Genomic DNA, 15,632 nt, shown 5'->3' on the forward strand with positions numbered 1-15,632 from the left:
ACAATGAATATTTTCATCTCAGGGAGAAAATCTTCTGCTGGGCTAGTCCTCCTTCAGTCAACACAGGACACGGCGTCCTCGGTGGGACCCGTGACGTTTACCTGTGATACATCTGTTTGTTTGGAAATGGCCATTTCAAGATCAAACATCAGTCCTGGTCTAAGAAGGACTAGGATACTTTTTCTCTTTGAAAACATACTAAAGGTAATTCCCACTGTGCAATTATAATTAGACAATAAACATTAAGGCAGAAAGTAGCCCTCAGAGTGAGTCACTGTCCCCTCCGGTGGGTGGCTCTGTATACTACTGCCACTGAGACTCTTTTACAGACTATTTCTGCATGTGATATAATTCCACTGAAGGTAATATGCTTTGTCTCTTTAGGAAAAGACTGAAATGCCACAAAATTATCTTCTTGTATTTTTTGTAACTCTTAAGAGTCACCTGAAACTTGCTGTGGTCTATTTGAGTTTGAACTGTGAGAAGCCTTGACTTCGTGGCTCTTTGTTCCTGAACATTTCAGTTGCGAGCATAATTCCCACAGCCTTGATCATTTCATGCAAAGACTATACCCACAGATCCATTGCTCAGATACAAATGACTTAGGATTTCTTACGTGACATAAAGGCAGTTCAAGAGAACATGGATATGAACAAGACATTAAAAACAGACACTGACCTAGCAAACCTTTTCAAAACAACACTAATTATTAAAATAGTATAAAATATCTTTAAAGTAATATTTAAATTTTAGACAATCCTGAGGAGCTACTTGTTTTAAAATAGACTTTAAATATGCTAAATATTAGAAGAGCTAAAAAATCTGCTAACGCTGCATATTCTAAGTAATTTTGTTTCATCCTCCTCCCCTAAAAGTAACCAAAAATACCTTTTGTCACCTGTCACGTGTCACGGCACTCTAAGGATGCCTTACCATTACATATCACATGTAAGAGAAACATTTTTCGATTTCAATACATTTTGCATACTTATGTCATGCTTTAATCACCAGGTCCTTTAAAGTCAACATGATCGACGGGGAGGACAAAGGGAGACATGTGTGGTGCTCCTGTTACTCTCCCAGCATGGAGCACGTTCCTGAGGATTGGCAGGCCATCAGCGGTGGCGCTCCTCAGACTGGCTGCACAGCATGGCAGCAGCACGGGGCCATCCCATGCCACTCCTGAGCAGGCTCTGCTCTCTAGTTGCATTGAATTGGGTCACTTTGCCACCATCACACCAAACTTCTTTGCTTACTTCCTTAGCACGCAGTAGGACTCTGAAGACGCTTGTTTCAGGAGAACTCAACCTTCCCTGGTCCTAAACATTTCTGAGATGTTCACAGCAATGGAGGAGCTGACCAGTTCCTGGACTGACTTTCCTTTGATAGTGCTCACCCTTCACTGAAACTACCTTAAAATGGAAGGCATTTGAAACACAGACTAAGGTGGAAAAGTAGAAGCCTTTAATCATAAGACAACTTAGGAATCACGGTCCTGCATACAGCTCTGACTCGAGAGCAGGGTCGAATTCTCCGGGGATGACGAGGGCACAACAAGGTCATGTAAGCACCATAGGACTTGGCTGCATGGTGACAAGGAGTCATCGCCCTGCTCTCCCACCTCCCACTGCCCCCCTCACTACCTTGCATCTTCAGAGGTTTCTGAGTCGTGAAGGTTAGATGTTTGCTCATGTCTTTAAGTGGGATTAAATGGGCTTCCACCAAGACAAAATATTGATAGCAATAAAACACAAATGCACAACTGTCAGCTCTCTCTGTGTGTCACACACACACACACACACACACACACACACACACACCCCTTGACTCCTCAGGACTGTCAGAACTATTGGATGATACATTTGTGAGAAGCCAAAATTCCAAGGGTTACTTTATTTTCCTTGGAAAACCATTAGCATTTTTGATGAGAACACTTCTAAACTCTGGTTCATACTTTTGTCATGTTAAACACTCTGCAAACAAATCACCACCACAGGGATGGTTTCTGGGTTGGCACTGTGGTTAGAACACTGTGCAGTACGCTGCGTTGGTCCTTGGCAGGTGTCTCAAAGCCATCATCCTGACTTCTCAAGACAAAGGTGTTGAGAGCCACAGCAGAAGGGGCCCCAGCAAACTTCCAGCTGCCAGCAAACTTTCAGACTGCCAGCTGATGATTGGCTCACAGCGGCCCCAGCAACATCTAGCTGATTGGCTCCTCTGCGGTGATGCTCATTGGGGGACTTCTTTGGCTCCGCCCACGCGACCCAGCCAATCGGCCTCAAGAGCAGGAGGATTGTGGGAGGTGGTGAGGTTTGTGTTTGGTGAGAGGCTTGTGGGAAGGCGGTGGTGGCAGTTGGGCTTTGAGGGTTTTTCCTGAGGAGCTGTTTTGTTTGGCGTGTGTGGTTCTAAAAATAAAGTTAGTTTCTTTTGACAAGTGGCTCCTCAATTGTGCCCAGCCAGACTGCGGCATTCTCAAGACAAAGGGACGGTCCCCGGCCCCTGGGTGTTTGAGTCGGGGGCTGTCTTTAATGACTTCTCTGCCTCCTGCTTTGCTGACAGTTTGTGAGTGGTTTCTTCCCTCCACCAGCAACATCCTGTCCACACCCTTCTGACCTGAGGCCTTCATTGGGTAAATTTGAAAAGTCGTGTATGCAAAATGGCTAGAACTTTGCCTAAATTAAAAGTAAATGGGTTATGGGTGAGTGCTAGGGCTTCTCCCCAGCGTCAGGTGACATGAGCTTTATGTTGTCATCACTAAAATAAGTCCGCTGGGTGGTGCCTGCCAGCCAGCCTGGCTAAGCTCAGCTTTGGGCTAGTGAGTGAGGTATTTCTACCTAGAGACACAGAGAAGATGGATATCTGCACAACAGCAGCGGTGCAGGGCACATGGGTGGATGTCCCGCAGCCACACGCTTCTCCATTGGGGTCCTGAGCAGTGGAGAGCACACAGGTGACGGCTGCTAACATGGAGACATGATACCTTTGTGAGTCTTTGTCCAACACATCAAAGGAGGAAGTTAAAATAGCGCTGTTCTAGAAATCCACTTTGCTAGACTATAGGTACTCGAAGCACAACCTCAACTTCAAGATCTGAGCTGCAGAGAGCAGACATGTGTGACCTCCAGAAAGAGGCATGTCGGAGCTATTCTAGAAGGTTCCATGTGAGCAGGAAAACAGGCTAGTGGTGCACCCAGTCATTGACTACCAGGGTGCCGAGCTCCAGAAACATAAAATGTCATGAGACACAGCCACCCTGTCTTCAGGGAGCTTGCAATCTAAGATACTTTGCATCTTAGGGTAAGGGGCAGGCCAATAAGGTGACAAGAAGGATGAGAAGAAGAAGCTGGAGCATAGTTAGGCCCTGCCCTGGTTCACCTGATGAGGGGCCACCAATACCAGAGGAGAAAAGTGGGGATTTGTCCCCAAGCCTGTGTTTATCCTTGGGTATCACTCTGATTAACACAATTAAACCCACACATTATTCATTATTGATCTATTAAAATTCTCAGCTATTTTTTTCCATGTTCTTATACAGAATCAAATTAAAAGGTCTTCCATGGTACCAGGTGGACCAAAGTTACCTACTTCGAGAGAAATGTCAGTGGGGGAAAAACTTGGGCTTTGGCATCTAGTGGGTCTGAACCCTAAAGATGTCATGGTCACTCACATCAATGTGACCTCAGTCATGACATTCAACTCCAAATGCTCATTTGCTCATCTAGGAAAGAGAGCTGGTGACAAGCACCCTCTTTTTCCACTTTTGAGGCTGAGATTTGCCTGGTGGTCACCTCCTGGATGTCTTGCCCAGCAGGGTGACTGCAGCCCATAACAATGCAGCATACACCTCAGAATAACTCAGAATAACTTCAAAGAGCTCACCACAAAAGAAGGGTAAGGGAGAGGAGTCACATGGATTAGCTAGATTTCATCATTTCACACATGGTCACTACATTCTACCCCATAAATCTAGGTCATTATGAATTATCAATTTGACATAATATTATTAAAACATGAAGTGAATGGAAATGAAAGTGGTGTCTATAGAAGTGTAATGTTGGTTATTCTGCTGTTTGATGAGCTAGGTCCATACATAGACATCTGGCCTGCCTAAGCCAGACACAAACGAGCCCACTGACATACACACAGTAGGGCTCACTTTTAACAGTTCATTTATTTGGGGAGAAAGGGGCACTCAACCACTGAGCCACATCCCCAGCCCTATTTTGTATTTTATTTAGAGACTGGGTCTCACTGAGTTGCTTATCACCTCACTTTTGCTGAGGCTGGCTTTGAACACACAATCTTTCTGCCTCAGCCTCCCAAGCTGCTGGGATTGCAGGCGTGCTCCACTACACCTGGCTAACAATCATTTCTTTACTTAACAGAGTCGATATTACACATCAGAGAAGCATCTGAGCAGAGATGACACAGAGGAGGTTGACATCACAATTGGTGCTTGTGGCTAGGGGTGTGGCTCCATGGTGGAGAGCTTGACTAGCATGCATGAGGCCCAAGTCAAATACTGAGCATCACGTGTCCAGGCTATGTTAACTGGTGTAGAAAGATAAAAGGCACCCAGTGAACATCTTTGTGCCTCCCAGTGAGAGGCCAGGCACAAAGACATTCATTAGGCATTGAATGTTTGTGTGTGCCCAAAATCCATACAGGGACGCCCTAGTTTCCAATATGATGGTATGAGGAGGTGGACATCTGGGTGGGAATCAGGTTGGACAAGGTCATGGGGTTGTGAGGTGGCCCCCAATGATGGGGTCAGTACCCTCATAAGAAGAGGATGAGAGACACCAGCTCTTTTTCTCTCTGCCACGTGAGGACACAGAAGCTGCCATCTGCACACTTAGAGGGGAGTCCTCCCCAGGATCCACACCTGTCAGACCTTGATTGTGGACTTGCCCCTCGGGAACCGTGACACGAACAGTACATTTCTGTTCTCTGAGCCACAAATTCGTGGTATTTTGTTATAGCAGCCTGCATTGACTCAGTTGTCTTCAGGACTCTTATGCAGTAGGAAGGGCTACGCACAGAGACACTGGAACCTTCTCCAACATCATCATCTTGTGGCTGGAATTAGTCCTGCCTGGCCCATCCATGAGCGTCTCAATCTATGATGCAGATCCCAAGCTCCCAGGATTAACCACTCCTGCTCCTCATGCTTCATCCCTCCACTCCAACCTCCACAATGCACCCCGACTTCCTCTGCACTGGGCCACCCTCTCCTAAGGATGGCAGCCTCCTACCAGCCTGCATCCATATCTGCCCCTCCACAATCTGCTCTCCACTCAATGCACGCTGTCCTCCCAAAGATCAACCCCTCAGACCTCCAGTGTCGTGAAGGAGTCCCACTGGACCAGATCATGTATGGTGCCTGCCATGCTCTGGCTCTGACCTCACCCCCACAGCCCCTCCTCCCCTCTGCCCATCTCCCAGCAAGCCCAGACACACTGCCTGTCTCGTCTCTAACTGCTCTCCCTGGAGGCGCCAAACCCAGCCCTCTACCTGACTGCCTCCTGGTCATTCTGGCCTCAGCTCTTCAGTTAAATTTCTAGCCATGTTAGCCCACTTTGGACAGATCCACGGTCACTGCTTTCCAGGACTTGGTTTTAGTACATTTTGACCCTGCACGTACGTCTGCGCGAGGCTGCTTTCCCGCGTCTCTCCCACCTGGAGTAGTGTGCTTCCCTAGGCCTCATTTAGCGTCTCCTGATCTCCGTCCCCTGGCTGCGCCATCCCAAAGGGTTCAAACAGATGGGTGGATGAAAGAGCCTCTCGTTGCTTGTACTCAAAACCTCTTTTCTTAGGTTTGGGTGCAAAGAAAGTGAGCAAACACGTCCTTTTGGAGTTTAACATGCCATTTCCTCACACATACTACATTAAAAGGGGCTCTCCTCCAGGAGGGACTCCACTGTGCGGTGACAGGAAAAGGAGCCCATCTCAAGACACAGATGTTGATTAGTTTCCTTTTGTCCGCTGGTCATTGCCTGCTGCCAGGTTGGATCTTCAACAGGGCTGCACTATTTTCAGAAAGGTCTTTAAAACGTACCCGGCTTTTCACTTAGGACTACTTCTTAGTTTTGTTTTCCCCCACTGCCATCTGAACTGAGCTAATAGTAATTAAAGGAGCAGATGGCCCTACTAATAAGATGCCAAGTGGCAGGGCACACGAGGCAGCCAACCTCATCGCCAGGCCTGCGCCTCCCAGGCCGCCGCCAGCTCCTCCGGGCAGTCTTCACAGCAGTGTCCAGAAAGTCAGAGGGACGGGAGGTCCGACCCAAGATCTAAGGGCATGGCGTGAGACGAGCCCCAAAATGAGCAGCTCCGTACTTTCACTGGAAAGTTAAATTAGCATTAACTAAAATAGAAGTTTAAAAAGGAAAAAAAAAACCTATCTAGGGTAACTTTAAAGTTATCAACTTCTGCTGATTCCAAAGTGGGTTAGAAAGAAATTTGCCTCATGGGTTGGTTCTGAGAGAGCGACTCTGTGCTATGGTTAGATGCAGGCATGGAGGGGCTGCAGCAGGGTGCAGGCCGCTGGGTGGCCTGGTGAGGAGGGTCCCTAAGAACTGTGGAAAGCTGCTGTGTCTAAGAGAGGAGGAGCCTTCAGGTAGAAGGGTGACTAGCCAGGGACAGGATGGAATTCCTCCCCCACCAAACATATGTGCTGATGTCCTGCCTGGAACCTCACAGCGTGACCTTATCTGGAAATAGGATCATTGCAGAAGGGACAAGTAAGGAGGAGGTCACAAGGGGGCAAGATGAGCCCTAATCTGGTGTGATTGGTCTTCATATAAAAAGGGAAAAATTGGATGCAGAGACATCTGGCTACCAGTACTAATCCTATTCAGTTCCAATAGGCTCAATTTTCTTAGTATGGATCACAATTGTTATAACCTAATATATATATTTATAACATATGTAACTTATATAGTAACCACATATATAACTTATACAGTATATATAACTCGAATATGTGTATATAACTTACCTACAATTTATATGTGTACATAATTTTACATATATCTCTATGTATTATTTTTAAGATCCCTTTTGTCTCACAATGACCCCACAGGGTCACATTATTCCCATTGTTCAGATGAGAACAGTCAAGGAGGAAAGAGGCCAGGGGACTTGGCCCTGTTCCTACCCCCAGCAGTTTCTGGGCCTGGGGATGCCCAGGCAGGCTGGCTCCTGGCCCGTGCTGTGCTCCATCTCTGGGTCAAAGCTAAGTGTGGGACAGCACAGCCGGGGCAGCACTGTGCAGTGCCCCTGGAGCAGACAGAGGGAGCTCAGGACCACTGAGTAGAGAATCCACAGAAGGTGGCTGAGGAGATGGGCATGCCATTGGAGCCTGAGGAGTGGGGGGACACTGGCTCAGCAGAGAAGGGGGTGAGGGATCAGGTCTCTGGAAACACAGGAGTTCAGCAGAAACTGGGGGAGTCACCCAGTGGACATGGAGGCCAACTGGGGACAGAGCTTTGGGGAGCCAGCTCTGAGTGTCCAGGAGGAACCCTTCGTGGGGACTGAAGCTCAGAATACCCAGGGTGCAGTGAAGGGAGACCGCCAAGGAAACCCACAGAGGAGGGTGAGGAGGGACTGAGGTGCTCCTGGTGCAGTTAGAACTGAGTCTGCAGAAGCAGTGGTGGGTACTGAGCACCTGGACACAGCAGCGACGGGCCAAAGCCACGGGAGCAGCTCCACACAGGTGGAGGTGGCCCGGGTGGTGTGTACACTGGGCAGGGACGTGACAAAGGCAGTCTTTGTGCTTGCTCTTCAAGCTGGTCATTCCCTGGGCATGGGGAAAAGCAGGAAGGGAGACTTTCAACACTTAACTTGTCTTTGTAACACCCTCCCCTCCAGGTCCCTCACTCAAAAATCTAATCCACATGTGACCCAGTTTATTAGCATCCTGAGCTGCTGCGGTGACTCGAGAGCGCATGCCCCTGGCGTCCGATCCCACTGGTTTTTGTGTTAGCACTGCCTCCCTGGTGGCAGCAGCCCCCTTGGGGCAAAGCCACCCTCTTGCTCGCCCCATGATGGTGGTGTTCCTCCCCATGTTCAGTACTGCATTCTGCAAGTGACTGGATGTTGAAAATGCAGATTTAAGGTTTTCTTCTTCCCAAACTAGGATCAGTAAACTAAGGCATCAGACAGAAGGGGCAGGGCCTGCACCCTGTCATGTCACCTAATCTCTGTTGGGACTTACCATGTTTATGAAAGTACCACCGAGACAGAAAGGGACAGCAAAGCCCCAGCTGGGAACTTGAAAGCTGAGCTGCCTGGAAGAAATCATCTGACTAGAAAGGACCACGTTACCTCTGTGACACCAGGGCACAAGGGCCAGGCTGGCAAGCCCGAGCTGGGCTGCCAAGGAAGGAGTGACTTGGCATATGTGTGTTTAAATTCTCTGAAAGCAATTTCACTAAGACATTTTTCTTATGTAAATAAAATTCTCTCAGTACATGTCTCCTGCAGTTAAATGAGGCTCAATTACACACTGCTAATTTAAGCCGCGCTCTGCATTCCGACCGTATACCTAATTACCCTGTTTAGTTCTTAATGATCAGATCTTTGCCTGCACAGATATCTAGTCTGTCATTAATCTTTGCTCTAGTTAGGTTTCTGGTTACTTAAAAGAATAAATCCTTTGAAAGAACAGAATTTGATTTTAAAGGAATCATATTAAAGACATTTTAAAAAATATATAAGCAGCAAAGGAACGCATATGACGTAGGTTGTACTTATTCATTTATATGATGAGCAAGACTATTTTCTTTTGGACTTTGACATCTAGAATCAAATATTTCAGTTGGGGACAATGACATAGCAAGTAATAAATCATCAACTTCGGTCAGGACACAGAGAATTAAGACATGAGGCTGGATGAGAAGAATTAAGGAGGGGCCAGTGTGAAGAGGTGCAGGCAGGCTTCCTGGAGGGTACACAGAGGGAGCTGCGGAGAACAGACGGGAGGGAGTACGGGAAAGAATCTTAGGGTGGAGAAAATCCCGGCACGTGGGCGGGGAGGAGTGTCTGAGCACAGGCTCACTGGCCATAGATGTGGCCTGGAAGCCAGGAGAGGCAAAGGCTGTGAGGACAGAGGTGGCACCCAGGCTCGGGAGATGCACTGAAGGCCTGGGCAGAGTTCCTCCAGGAAGACGCAGCCTGGGGGCTCTGCGCTGGCTGCCCGCGGGTGCAGCCTGGGGTGGAGATGTGGACAGTGAGCCAAAGACTGCCTTAGGCCGGCTTCCTGGAACAAGTGACCAGTACTCAAAGAGCACCAGGACACTCTTTCCTGCCCCCTAGCCTCCGGAGGTTGTGACTGAAGGGGTGCAGCGTCCTGCTGACATTCTCTCCAGCTGTGGCCGCAGAGCGTGGGGCTGAGGAAGATGCAACGTGTTCAGGAAAGAACAAAAGTGCCGAGACTGGAGCACAGGGCTTGGACCCACAGCGACTGCGCTCCCCGCTCCAAGTCATCGGCCCTAAGGGATGGAGAACTCTGGCTGGAACCCTGAGGTCTATCTGGTTTGGAAATGAACCTGGAGCCACAGAGACCATAAAGAATGAAAACAGACCCTACGTCGTGGCCACTTAGTGTCATGGGCAACAGTTTTCCATATTGTGAGTAGTGACCTGTTGATGGCTGTGAGACCAGTTTCATGGATAGTAACTTTATTTAAAAAAATAAAAGGGAAGAGTATAGAAAACATCGATATGCATGAAACAGCAGGGATAAGTCCCATGTGCAGGTCTGGTGTTTGTCCTCATGTGCACCCATGGGGTCACGTGTGTGCGTGCTCAGGGGTGTGTGCATAGATGTATGTGTGGGTCTCCACATAGTCTATGTTTCACTCTGACTTTCTTACTCTGAGTCAGTGAACCAAGTCTTGAAGAGCCCTGCTCCACATCCTAGAGATAGAGGTGTTCTCTCCTTGACTGGCTTCCACACCTGAGCAAGTCCACTCATCCTCAAGCACACCAGGTAGCATCTTTGGGAGTCTCACAACTTTCTCCTTAAACATGCAGATGAGCAGGTATAAGGCCACAGACTTGGTCACATTTTTAGCGGGAGCCACAGAGGAAGCTGCTGGTGTTTTTGCAAATGTTACATTGTTAGTAGGTCTTGGAATAAGTTTGCTTCCTGATGACATGTGAAGATATCTAAGAGAATTTTGAGTTTCTAGAGCCATCCACAAAAATATACATACTTAGAAAAACACCCAAGGCTGGAAATCATGTCACCTACAGCTCCCAGGGTCACTCCTATCCCCAGAACCTTGGTTCTTGGTGGTCTGATCCCACAAGATGCTTTGAGATTGGCTTCTGGGTTCCAGAGCCTTCCACTAGTAACTCAGTACCCTAAATGACATTCCCAGATCTACTTCATCATGAAATCCATTGTCTATTAGTATCTTCTATGAAAAAAGAGATCATTATAAAATCATGGTTATTGACCGCCATATGCCCAGCCAGTAATTGGGGTCAAAGATAATGTAAGATTCATTCCTAGTTTCAGGGAAAGAAGCTCGGTGAAGCAGCAATGCAAGTCCTGACAAGCAGAAAAGCAGCCCAGTGCTAAGGGAAAGAGAGAAAAGCAACTTAGCTGTGCTGTGTTGGGGAGGGGAGGAAGTCCCCGCTGGCACGTGGCCTGCGAGATGCTGTTCTAAGAAATCACCTTAGAACATACAGATTGTAGAGCTTCTCCATCCTTCTGATTCTTTCAAAGAGAAAGCCTCAGCATGGTGCTGTGGGCCACCAAGCTACTTGCCTAGCTAGACCCCTCCACGAGAAAATGCAACCTGTTCTTGTGGAAATAAGTCTCTCTACTACCTCTCTAGGACTTGCTCATCTCCTTTTATTTTTATAAATAAAGGAAAAGTAAATCACAGGCTTAGCATCTTTGGAAGTAATGTGTAGGATAGAACTTAATATTGCCTTGCTTCTGCTGTATTTGCATATATACATAGACTTCCCATTTAAAAGCAGTGATGCGAATTCACTTCACATTTATGCCGCTTTAAGTAAAGAAGAGTCATTTAAAAGAGAGATTAAGCAACGGTGCAGATGGCATTCAGTGGTTGCAGATAATCATCAAGGTAGTTCATGAATGGCCACAACAGGCCATGCACTGGACCCAAGCCATCTGCGAGGGGGTGTTGCATGTTGCTGCTGGAAGCGGGGTGAGCTGCAGCTGCGAGGAAGGAAAGTGAAATGACTTGGGAAGATGAGGCCACAAGAAGAGGGCCTGTCTCATGTGCAGGGTCCCCAGAGTCCAGGCCTGGTGCAAGGAACGCATAGGAGAAGCCTGGACAGAGGACCAGGAGCTGCTTGGCTGGTGTGGCAGACCATAGCAGGGGTTTCTGGGAGACCTAGGGCTAGTGGCCGGCCCATGCAGATGACTGCCATTTTCAGATGATGTGGCTAGAGGTTAGCCCAAGGAGGCAGAGGTCAGATCCAGCCTGGAAGAGAAGCAGGGGATACTGAGGGCAGGTGGAGCAGACATTGATGATGTGGACTGCAGTGACAGATGACTGATGGGGAGGGCCAGGCAGGCAGCAGGTGGCCCAGGCAGAGAGAGGCCTGGGGGGGGGTGCTCCAGTTTCCTTCACGGGGTCCTCGGGTTTGCCAGGGCCAGGGCTGGTATTCCAGGGGAAGATCTGGCTTCCTGATATCATCCTGTCCTCTGAAGTGGCCATCCTTACTCCTCCTTCCAGATTTTCTTTCTTTTCTCACATATTTGGAAAAGTACAAACCACCCTGCCCACGCAAAACGGTCACCCATGTGCCTCTCAGAATTGCACATCGTCAACATCTCATGGTATTTGACTTGTTTATGTTAATGAAAGACAGAAAATCTCACTAGAGCTACTGGATAAACGCTCACATTCATTACCTTTGCTCTTTCCCTGTCCTATCATTTTCTCCTAAAAAGCTACTAGTAGAAGGAATAGAATGCATATCCCACATTTGGTTTTTACTCTATTACACATGTGTTGGCATCCACGGACTATACATCGTATTGAAGAGTTCTGCAGTTTCTTTTCTCAGATTAACAAACTACTTGCTCTTTATCTTGGAAAAATGGGCCTTTCTACCAGCATTATGTTTTGTTAATTTTTTTTTTTTTTTTGGTACCAGGGATGGAACTCAGGGGCACTCAACCACTGAGTCACGTCCCCAGCCCAATTTTTATTAGAGGCAGGGTCTCACTGAGTTTCTTAGTGCCTCACTTTTGCTGAGGCTGGCTTTGAACTCATGATCCTTCTGCCTCAGCCTCTTGAGTCCCTTGGATTACAGACATGCACCACCACTCCCTGCATGCTTTCTTAATTTCTATGTTGATACAGAGAACTCTAGTTCATTTTTCTTAAGGAAAATACTGTATTTCACTGTCTGGATGGGACTCAGGATAACCACTGCAGGGAGGCTCCAGGGCCAGTACCTATTCCTGTCTCCCTTCTCACTGCTGTGTTCTTAGCCATCGAAACAGTTACTCATTACGCGTGTGTCAAATGAATGAATCAGTGAATCCACTTGTTCCACCAATGGACTTTGAGACGGTTGTCATTATTCTACAAACTTTGACAGGTTTCTTGGGCACACATTGAGCCTCACTGATGTGCCTGCCTAGAAATGAGCTTATTATGCTGAGGTTTGGGGCTTTAAGTGCTGCTGGCCCCTTGGAAATGCTGCATGGCTTCTTGATGGTGTGACCTGGTACATCCTGTGGGTGGCTAAGGTGGTTGAGTTGGCTGCTTTTCAAGTGATGCTGAAAAAGGGTTCCATGGTGCTGGGTTCTGAGTCTCTGCTCCCCTCTCACAGCTCAATATAGTGCTGTCCCTTTTCTTCAAAATATAGCATGCATTTTTAAAACATCGATAAGACTTTGTCAAAAGGATGAGTTGAATTATTCCAAGCAGGAAATAATGCTAAGGGTGAAGTCTGGTGGGTGCAGAGCCTCACAGCTGGAGAGCTGAGGCTTCCTATGCCTAGGAGTTAACCAGGAGCTCCAGGTGGGCCTCCCCCAACCCTCCACGTCACTAGAGCTGCTGGATAAACGCTCACATTCATTACCGTGTGCAACAATATCACGCCCCATTAATGTCACACACTGCAGCTCAATAGCCCTGCAGATCTTAACACTCTGCCTTTATTTCATTCTGTCCTGAGCTGCCTCAGAGGTAAATGAGAATGAAATAAAGCATTTAGGAAAGAATAAACACTTGAATAAAATATTTATATTTACTTTTCCATGCATAGGAACTCTTAATGGATTTTGTAGTCTTTAAAAAAAATGCAACGAAAAACACACAGGAGAGGAAAGCTCCTCTTAGACTCTGAGACGTGCACTGAAGGCAACAGTGGAACATAACAAGACACACTTCGGGAGGGCTTTCCTCCTGCCCAGGTGCTGAGGACTTGGCCCTTACCCTACTGGTGCCCCCTGCTGACCAGACCAAGGCCCATTGCTGGGTGATACATTGTCTCAGAGATGAATAGTGGGCTCCTGTGAAACTTGCACTACCTTGAAAATTCTTCATGAATGACACATTGTTTTGCTCTATGAACCTATCAGCAATTCCCAGGTCTACGCTTCTTGGATGTTGAGGGACACTAGTGATCAGTGAAATTTTGTTTTTCAATTGAACCACATGAAATTATCTCTCAGCTTAAGGTGAGAGCAGAGCTTTGCATCTTAAACTCCATATTTATTCATTATAATTTTTTAATTTTATTTTTGCCATTGGAATACCTAATGAATTTTATGATATTGAGTTGAAATTCCTCTTAGGGTTAAGTGTTGGTCATTTCTATCAGGAAATGTATGTCATGGTATATCATCTGGAATTTTATTATTTCCCATTTTGATATGGTTTATAGAGGTGAATGAACTACACATGAGTTGCAGCAACTTCCATTTCTGACTATGCAAGAAGCCAATAATTCTAAAACCCTTTAGGTACCAGAAACTGAGGCATGCTACCTAAGTGACAAATATCCACTTAAAGGGACAGCAGAGTTCTCCAGTAAGGGGAGCCCTGGGGGGTACTTAGATGAAGACAGAAGAGAATGCCAAGATCCAAGTGCTCACGGGTGTGCAGGTGCCCTGGGACCCTTACTCTTTCCAGAACCGAGGTTTTAATGGCAGTGAAGGAAGGGAAAACATTGGTCCTACTCAAGTTGAGGGGCCCTCTGTAGAAGGCCCTCATCAACACAGTGAACCCAGGGGGAAAAAATGCCTACAGCAATCATGTTGTCTGTCTCAGGACATATCTAACCACAGGCCCAGCCTCCCTCAGGATGAAATCTGACTCCGGAAATTAGTATCTACCCCAATTTCAGAGAATCTGACAGAAACAGAAGCAAATATTCTCTGAAAGAATGAGCCCCCAGGGGTGTGATAAAGTCCCCAGAGCCTGATCCTCTTTTCCAGTCCTGGCTCCCAATGAGAACCCTCTCCCAGCAGGAGCCACTGAGCACAGGAGGAAGCAAGGAAAAGCAGGACCTCAGATCAGGAGTGAGCGGGTAAGAAGACGTGGAGCCTGCAGAACTGCAAAACTGAATCAGAGCAGGACCCAGGAACAGAGCATCCACAAGACAATCTAGAGACTAAAACAGAGTGTGCAAAAATTAAAAATGGAAGGCTGGGTAAAAGGGTTAGTTAGATACAGCTGGGGAACAATAGCAAACAGGAAAACAGATCTTAAGAAATGACCCAGAACATTGTGTGTGTGTGTGTGTGTGTGTGTGTGTGTGTGTGTGTGTGTGTGTTTTGATCCCTGTGGCTCACTGTGGTTCTAGAAGGAGAAAGTAGGAAAAAACTGCACAGAAGCAATATCTGGACAAAAGATCTGAAAGCTTTCCAGAAATGGCAAGAATCAGGAGCATATGGAAGAGTGGCCTCTCCCACCCTGAAGATGTGCAGGGGATGGAGGGTCACAGCAAAGCAGGGCAGAGCCCTGATGTCACAGTGGCCCTGCACAACGCCTGTGACTATAATGGTGTGCCCCTCACGGGCGGGCCTTGTGGAGGGCCACTGCTCAGGGACATAGAGGGCTAAGGTGGAACCGGCCCTCAAGGTGGGAGGGGTCGGGAGGGGCCACCACGTGGAGAGTTGGGCCTGGCGCCTGGACCTGAAGGGCCGCAGGCTCCCCTGACCCCGCAGGCCTTGGCGCCCCAGCTTCCCCTGCGGGCCTTCACCTACATTTGAGAAGCCAAAGGGAAACCCTGGAATTCAGGGCATTTTTTTTTTATTGGTTGTTCAAAACATTACAAAGCTCTTGACATATCATATTTCATACATTAGATTCAAGTGGGTTATGAACTCCCATTTTTACCCCAAATACAGATTGCAGAATCACATCGGTTACACATCCACATTTTTACATAATGCCCTATTAGTAACTGTTGTATTCTGCTACTTTTCCTATTCTCTACTATCCCCCCTCCCCTCCCCTCCCATCTTCTCTCTCTACCCCATCTACTGTAATTCATTTCTCTCCTTGTTTATTTTCCCATTCCCCTCACAACCTCTTATATGTAATTTTGTATAACAATGAGGGTCTCCCTCCATTTCCATTCAATTTCTCTTTTCTCTCCCTTTCCCTCCCACCTCATGT

At 47.4% G+C, this 15,632-nt stretch overlaps 1 protein-coding gene across 2 annotated transcripts in view; it reads right to left on the reverse strand.

The window, feature by feature from the left end:
• DSCAM (DS cell adhesion molecule) overlaps nucleotides 1–15,632 on the reverse strand; it is a gene marked incomplete at its 3' end in the record, with an annotated part of 667,277 nt that overhangs the window by 289,722 nt on the left and 361,923 nt on the right. The gene's annotated exons all lie outside the window — the stretch shown is intronic.

This window comes from Spermophilus citellus (assembly GCF_964194105.1).
Source record: "Spermophilus citellus genome assembly, chromosome: 7".
Classification (NCBI taxonomy): Eukaryota; Metazoa; Chordata; class Mammalia; order Rodentia; family Sciuridae; genus Spermophilus; species Spermophilus citellus.